Source organism: Nicotiana tabacum, chromosome 22, assembly GCF_000715075.1.
Source record: "Nicotiana tabacum cultivar K326 chromosome 22, ASM71507v2, whole genome shotgun sequence".
NCBI lineage: Eukaryota > Viridiplantae > Streptophyta > Magnoliopsida > Solanales > Solanaceae > Nicotiana > Nicotiana tabacum.
Genome location: NC_134101.1, coordinates 54,546,086 through 54,554,906, shown reverse-complemented (window position 1 = coordinate 54,554,906; position 8,821 = coordinate 54,546,086). Strand labels below are relative to the sequence as shown.

Sequence of the window (8,821 nt, the reverse complement as noted above, 5' to 3'; positions counted from 1 at the left end):
CTTGTCCATACAAAACTTTACACACCTCCTAAAAAATAATAAATATAACATATATTTTACATAATACCTATAATAATAATAGCATTTCAAAATATCTTGCCAAATAATTTAAAAAATAAGTAGTTAATGATAAGAGTAAAAAAGAGAAAATTATTTTATGTTGATTTACTTAAATGGATAAATAAAAGTGAAAATATATATTTCAGTTTAATGAAAAATAAAAGTGAACGGAGGAAATTAATATCTTAATTAATACACTAATCATTAATAGAAATGATTAAATCCCCATCATGCTATAAAAAAAGGAATTCTCAACAAATAATTTAATAACAAAACTCCCACATGTTAAAAGTCCCATAATTTTTTCTTCGGTCCAAGATTTTCTCTCTCTAGAAGCTTCACCCCTATAAATGTCAATCTCCATCTTCCCTGCTACGCGTAGTAGTTGAGAAGAGAGAAAAATAGGGAGAGAAAAAAATGGTGAAAAAGAAAGAAGAAAAAGATGCCAATAAAACAAGCAAAAAATGATTGCAAAAAGAAGAAACTTTCTTTAGTTCATTCTTTTTAATCTAATGATGTTGTGTTAGCCATTCCTCATATTTCTCTTCTATTTCCCCTCTTCTTTTGCCATCTCTATTTTCTCTCTCCCCATTTCACATTTACCCTTTTTTTTTTTTCCTTCTTTTTTTTCTCTTTTTCAAAATTCCATAATCAGCTGACACCTTTTATTTCTCTCTCTATCTCAAAAAAAAAAATCTTGAAAAATAAGTGGATCTTGCTGCTATCCATTTCTTTTCTCACCGACCCCTTATCAGGGTTTCAAAAAAAAAAACTTTTTTTTTCTTCAAAAGTTGGACATTTTCGGATTCACATTTTAGCTTCTAGGTTCTGGGATTTTAGGTGATGAATTTGAAGGTTCATATTTGCATGATCCATATTTAGGGTTTGGATTTTCATTTGAAGGTTTTTTTTGGGTAATATTGAGGTGGTTTAAGGGACTGGGTGTTCAATTAGATTGAATACTATTTACTGCTTTGAAGGTGCTCCACTTACTCCAAAGAGTCCTTGTGGCAACTTCATCAGCTTTCTTCATTCAGGTAAAAATAAAAATTCACAAATGATGTTATAATAGTAATTTATTTAAGTTATAATAGTAATTTATTTAACTATCTTTAATATCAGTTTCAGCTTGTGGTATGTTATTGTTTTTCTTTTTTCAGTCATTATAGGGCTGTTAATTGTTCAGCATTTATCTATTTTGATACTTTCTTATGCTTTTGGTAATGTGTTATGAATTTGATTGGTCTTTAAGTTATAGAGGTTTTATTGACTTTAGCCTTTGAGGGTTGGGGATTCTTTATTGGTGTTGCTGAAGTTTCTGAATTGTTAATATGCATTAATTTGAGGTATTTCACGTATTGTAGGTGTTAGATTTGACAAAATTAGTATTTTGATGCTGAAGTTATGCCAGTGATCTAATTAATTGTGAAATTTGATATTTTTTTATCTATCTATGTATCTATTTATTTATTTATTTATTTATTTATTATAATGCTTGTTTACTCATAAATGATATTTTTATTAACAAACACCCAATGGTGGAAGAGGTTCACATATGCACGATTGATTTGCGTTTCAGCAAAATCATTTGAGTTTATTAGCTGATTTGAAGCTAAATGATTGGTCGATATTCTTGGCGGTTTCTTTATGTTGTTCAGCTGCTATTAGGTTTACAAAATATACTTACTTGAGTTTTGGACAAATCATTACTTTTTGGTTACAGCTGGACGTTGAGCTGAGTTTTTTCTTTTTATGAGTATGGGATTAAGTGGTAGTTGATCGATTAATTTGTAGATAAAGAACTTAAAGCCTCTCTTCGCCGTGTTTCCTTCATTTTATTTCAAGAAGTTATTATGTCACAGTATTTGGTAGTTGGATGTGATAAGGTGATGTGATGGGTTTTTAGAAGTTTGGTGCCCTGAATTATGTGTTAAGGAATTTAAGAATAGGTTAATTATTTGGAAATAATTTAAGCGTATCACGATATTTGAATGGTCTCTAAATGATAAAATCTTTTTATGGAGTTGAGAGTCGGGGTCTTTATTATATTTGACATTTCAACCTTTTGAGGCTGATAAACGGGGAATTTGAACTTTTTCATTCTAAATGTTTGTTTAATGATAATTAGTAATTGAATATTGGGTGTCTTTTGTAGAGAATCATATCTGTTTGTAGATTTTCTATTTTTTAGTATACAACTTGTATATCAGGGAGTTTTCTTTTCCAATCATCAAAAAAATTATTTTCCTTATTAAAAAAAAAAAATCTGATAAAAGTTATGATGGAACCGACAAATGCTTAATATGGTGTAAGAGGTTCTCCTATGTACAAATTGAATTCCTTATCAGCAAAATCGTTGAGTTCGTTGGCTGGTTAGAAGCTATATGATTGGTCAATATTCTTGGCTGTTTCTTTAGGTTTACAAGTTATTTTTATTTGAGTTTTGTCAAAACATTCCCTTTTTTGCTCACCTGGATGTTGAGCTCAGCATTTTCTTTTTTCAAGTATGGGATTGAGGTATAGTTGATTTGTCGATAAATAAGTTAAACCCTTTTTCTCCCCATGTTTCCTTCATTTTATCCCAATAAGTGATTATCTCACATTTTTTTAATAGGTAAGTCAACATTTTATTGAAACAAAAGGAGCACAAAGATGCTATTCATTATGTCTGTATCCTTACAAGTGTACCAATTTTTGGTTATGTCACATTAATTGGTAGTTAGTCGTGATAAGTTGATCAGATGGGTTTTCAGAAGTTTGGACTGGGATAATTCAGAATAGGTTATTCGTTTTTCGTCATGAACCTTTTTCCATCTTTGTTACTATTATTTAAAAATCTCAATCTTGCTTTTTAAAAGTTGGCAGTTTCTTTATTGTCATTCATTTTTATAGTAAGCGCAACTGGTTTGTCATGAATGATGTCACTCCTTTTGGATGTGTTCCTTATTACTCCCTTGACCTAGTAACAAACAATTTTATATCCCTTACATTCGCCGTCACTATTGCTTACTTCTTCAACCTTTTTTTAGGATATGAGTATGACAAGTGAAAGCGATGACAGGATGACATCAAATGTTGGTGTGGATTCGCCATCTGTCGAAGAAGCCTGTGGTGGAGGAAATACCGGAGGAGGTCTACCACTAAAAAAAGGCCCCTGGACTTCTGCAGAAGATGCAATTTTAGTGGATTACGTCACGAAACACGGTGAGGGGAACTGGAATGCCGTCCAGAAGCACTCAGGACTTGCTCGATGTGGTAAAAGTTGTCGTTTGCGGTGGGCCAATCACCTGAGACCAGATTTAAAGAAAGGTGCTTTCACTCCCGAGGAAGAGCGCCGCATAATTGAACTGCATGCTAAGATGGGAAACAAATGGGCACGAATGGCTGCTGATGTTCGTAACTTCTCTCAATCTGCTTCTTTTTTTGCAGTCTATATTGCTAATGGCTTACTTCTTTTCAAATCTTATCTCTGATAATAAAATCCATAAATGCGATCAGATATCATTATTTTAGCTAAATTATTTTCTAGAATTTGGTTAAACTGACAGTTCAAGAGAACTTTTGGTAAAAACAGCAATTTTTTTCATGTTTACCTTTCTGCGTTATTTACATGATCACATTTCATATACCCAAATCATTGTATTGAAAACTTTTAAGTCATGTTCTTTAAAAAAAAAATAGGAATGAAAACAGAATCATATGTGAAATTTGTTTTACTTAAAGAAAATCCTTGTTTTCAGTTGATGTGATGCACTACTATATTATCTAGTGGGGCAGTAAAATTTCTTTTCTTAAGTTGGTGGGTTGAGCTGGTTTAAAAGCCGTATCTGCCCCTTAAATAATTTAATCACCAGCTTATAATCATAGTACTTGGGAAATGACTGCTCATCCTTTCACTTTTAAGTTTCTATTTGATTTTGCTTAATTCTTTTTCTTAGCTGGATGTTATACCTGGCATTAATTGACAAAATCTATTATTAGATTGATAATCACCATAACACTTTCCAAACAATGTTAATAGTCCTTGATAAGCATTCTGCTTTTGGGAGAAGCAACTAGTGTTCTCAGATTTTACCTTTATATAAAAAAGTAGCGTTCTTTCAATATGTTTATTTAATAATGTGTTATCTGCTTGTCTTCAAGTTTTCAAGTGCAATGTTTAGAAATCTTGCTCATTGCAAGTTTTTATCATTAAAATAGTCTTATCTTTTCTTTTTGTACTCCCCTGTTTGTTGTTAAGCTCTCTGAACTTATCTTTTGTTTTTCTATTTGTTGTCAATTATTGGGTAGTTGATATGAAGTTAATGTCTGATCCTCAATGATATTAAGGTGTAAGAGTGTGGTCTGGTAAAACTATTAACATCATCTTTTGAAGGGAGGAGGAAACAAGCTGATCAACTGTACCTTTTTTTGCCTTATAGAAACTGACCTGGATGGTTGTTCCATCTGGTTGGTCCTAGAAATTGAATGCCGTTTGCCTGATTATTGATTCAAAACTGGTGACTTGGCTCAGATCGGTTTGATCCTCGTCTGGCTCTTATTAACCTCTTGCTCCATCATTTAGTAAATATAAACCCTTTCTCAGTCGTTATTGCTCTATATGTTAAGCAGAAGATACATGCACATCCTCCTACCCCTCTCTCGTGCGACTGAATGAAATGTTCCAAGGCAACACTTTTTAGGTGTTGGCCATTTATGTGCTCATTTGTTTCCTTATTTTTCTGTATATAACATGTGCAAAATATGTGAATATTTTCTTTTTACTTTTGCATTAGTCATTCAACTACACCTCAATCCATAATAATGAGGGTCAATCAATACTTCCGCAATTAACCGAAAAGAGGTGTTGGGGTGGGATTGGGTACAAAGTTATCCTTATCATTGTCTCAACTTACCGACCTCCTTGTGCAGTTATCCCTAACTTCTGTTGATAGTTTAGGTGCTATATATTTCTAGATATTGCGAATATATGTGCAGCATATGATATGTTGTGAAATCTCTCTTTTTCTTGATATATTATATTTAATGACAGATGTGGGTTTTGTTTTAGATCCTGATCAGGTTATCAAATTAACAGTACTCTGAAATTTATTCAGATTATCCATTTAAGGAGTTCATTGTTCAATTGAAGTGCACACTTGTAGTTTATAGCCCTATCATGTGCTGGCCTTGTTGCTGTTTTTTGGAAGTAATGCTAGTACTTTCGGATTAGCTCTCCTCAGCTATAGTATTCTTTTCCTTCTCCTTTGTTCTTCGTTTTCTTGCTGTTCTTAGCACTGAGGAGTGTCAAAATGTGACTAATCGTGGCATGGTGGGAAGTGTTGTGATATGAATTTATAGTCTAACAATCTTTTATCTTAAAAAGTTTTTAGAAACCAAATGTAGAAGTGTCTGGGTCATTGGGATTCAACATATTACAAGGGTCTTATCTGCCTTGACATATTTATCAATAATTTTATAATTCTTTTGCACACTTGGTAATAATCTTTTGACTTGGATAGGAGTCTTGATTCTGGTGAGTAAGAAAAGTAAGGTATTCTAGGGAGAAAGGGAAAGTACTCATAGTGAATGCCACATTGTTGGGAGCGCCTAACTCACGTGATAAATTTCTTTTCACTCTTTTGCGACTCTTTTGTGATGTTCCAAGTTCATTATTTTATCATATAGTGCACATGATTTTTCTTTAGGTGGTTTCGTGCAATGTGTGTCACCAGATATGAATAGTGCTTTGTGCTTGGTAAAACCTGTATGGATATATTTGGATAATGTTCTTTGTAGTCTGGAAATGTGGATTTTCCCCTCTTCTATCAGTACATTTAGCTCTGTAACTTCCATTATTTGATATGACTTTCTACAAAATAACAAAAACTGTGACCTCACCATGTTCTCAAATTGGAAATCTTGTGGTATATCATTCGTTATTCCAGTTTAACATTTGATGCCCCTATTCTACTTTTTCAGTTGCCTGGGCGCACAGATAATGAGATAAAGAACTACTGGAATACCAGAATAAAGAGACGACAGCGTGCAGGCTTGCCAGTTTACCCTCCAGATATTTGTTTTCAGGCGATTAGTGAAAACAAGCAAAACGAGGAGTTGGGTGCATTCTCCTCTACGGATGCACAATATCCTGATTTCTTACCAATGAACAATTATGAGATTCCAGCAGTGGAGTTCAAAAATTTGGAATTCAATCAGCAGTTGTGTCCACCACCACTTCTTGATATTCCCTCCGGTAGCTTACTTGATATTCCTGCGAGAAGCCTGTTGGCACAGGGTCTTAATTCTGCCTATTACAGTCGGTCATTCTTCTCAACGGTGCATCCAACCAAGCGTATGCGAGGCTCCGAGTCTGAGTTCTCTGGTTTAAATGATGATTCTTCTCCATTAAAAAATGATGATTCTTTCCCAAGCTACCATCAATATCAGAATGATGGTTTTTTGCTTGCTCAGTCCTTGGGGTTTTCATCTTCATATTATCGAAATCTAACATCTGATCATCACCCGACATCCTTGGGTGTAATTCCTGGCAGCCATGCCCATTTAAATGGCAACTCCTCTTCTTCAGAGCCCTCACGGGCAAAGAAGCTCGAGCTCCCTTCACTCCAAAGTCAGATGGCAAGTTGGGGCTTATCTTCTTCCCCTCTTCCTTCACTCGAGTCCGTTGATACTTTGATTCAGTCCCCTCCAACTGACCAGACTGAGTCATGCAATCTGTCACCTAGGAACAGCGGTCTGTTGGACGCTGTACTTTATGAAGCACAAACTATGAGAGCTTCAAAGAATAACTTGCACCAGGAAAGTTCTGGTGATGTGGTGGATAATTCATGTCCAGATCTCCATGAGACTGGGTGGGAAACATATGGTGATCCAATCTCTCCTTTAGGTCATTCTGCTGCATCTGTGTTTAGTGAATACACCCCTACTAGTGGAAGCTCATCAGAGGAGCCCCAGTTAGTGACAATGCCAGGTGAGAGTGATTGTAATATTCATGTGTTAACAGTTGAAAGCATGAATTTTATGTAATTTGATTGTTTTGTGGTTGTGAAGGTTGCAAGGTTAAGCAGGAGAAGTTTGATTTCGGGCCGTATGATGGGAAGGATGACGCCTCAAACCCGATCTTTTCCAGGCCAGACTACTTGCTTGACTCCAATTGTTTCAGTCCTATGCAGAACTATGTAAGAACCATTTGGCGCTGAAAGATGCATTTGGCTCCGGTCTTTTTGATGATTATATCGGTGGTTAAACCATCAGGTAAAGTTTGTGGACATGGCTCTTGCACAGGGGATGCCATGTCTACCATCCAGTCAATAAGCTCAGCAAGATTATGGTACTTTTATGCTTTGCAAACATCTTTACGATACAAACTTTGATTGTCTCAGCTGTTAAATGACAATAGAAGACAATGTAATATTTTTCGATAAACTGATAATGACTTCTGCATGTTAGATTGTGTTGAGCTGTGGAGAGTGTTTGAGATTGAAACAAATGACACTTCTTGTATGTGGCATTGAATTGCCTGCCTTCTAATTCCGTTGTGTTGACCACAAATGCGACGTATCTCCTTTGTGCTGGGAGGGACAAGTTACTGTATTGCTTTTTCTTATACTCCCTTTCTCTGCAAATTAATTGGAGAGAACTTCTACTTTTACGGTAATTTGCCTTTTAATTTGTAATAGGATAGGATAAATAGAGCATAATGGATACAGAGGATTCATATAATTGGACCCAACTAATATGTGATTGAGAGAATATAAATTGGGAAGTGAAACCAACCTAAATACATCTAGGCTGCTTCAAAAGATCACAACGACCAATTATTAATAGAAGGATCCTTCGTCGCTCGAATTCACGGCTTCGAAAGAATATATAATCCTAAAAATTCTGAAGATGAAATCACCATTTTATTTTTCAAATAATTGAAAGTTTTTTCCAATCAAAGTAATAATGTATCAGAAGGTCGAACAATGAAAACCATCAAAATTTGTGATTTCCCGAAGTTGATTGGTACCTTTTCAATTTCATTAGGTAAATATATACACACACATGTATCGGGAATAAGATATTTGTGTATAGGTCAAAATCTACCGCGGAACATTTAGGGCAAGAAAGCATTAAGGAAAAATTAGCCGAGGTCGATCAGGAGATGGCGAAGCTCGTGGTCGGGATGCTTATAACAGTCGAGGACAAAGTCCGCGGATGGAATCGTAACGGCTAGTTTTTAGAATAGGACAATAGAAGAAAGAATATTCTCTGCACATGTACTATCAGGGTTTACTGGAGTTGTGTCCCATATAAAGAGGAAAAAGATAAGGACAAGGCTTTATGTAATATTGATCTGATGAGAACATTGGGTTAAAAACAAAGATTCTCTCTCTCTAGAAAAGATAAGCATCACCTTTTTATCAAGATTTTTGTTTATATTATTCCATACTTTTCCATTAGATCCGAGAATAGTTCGAACTATCTTGGATTTGTCTGTCACTCATTATTGTCACGGGGAAACAATCATCCATTCCATTCTTTAGGGTGAATCACTCCTCTTATTTACTTAAATGTCGTTTATTGCTATTTATTATCAGTTACCCTTCCATTATTGCTCATACTTTATGACTATTTAATGCTGGTTATTGTCAACCCCTTATTGGATTTGTCCCACCTTATACGCGTTTTCAAGATTCGCATCTAGAGATATTGTCATTAATTAGGTTTAACCCGTTATTACATAAATATAATAGTTTCAACCGAAAGTTATACTTTT

The 8,821-nt window shown here is 34.7% G+C and overlaps 1 pseudogene; it reads left to right on the top strand.

Moving 5' to 3' along the window:
• The first annotated feature begins 325 nt into the window (after window positions 1-325).
• Window positions 326-7,503, top strand: LOC107823996 (transcription factor GAMYB-like; annotated as a pseudogene).
• The last annotated feature ends 1,318 nt before the right edge of the window (window positions 7,504-8,821 follow it).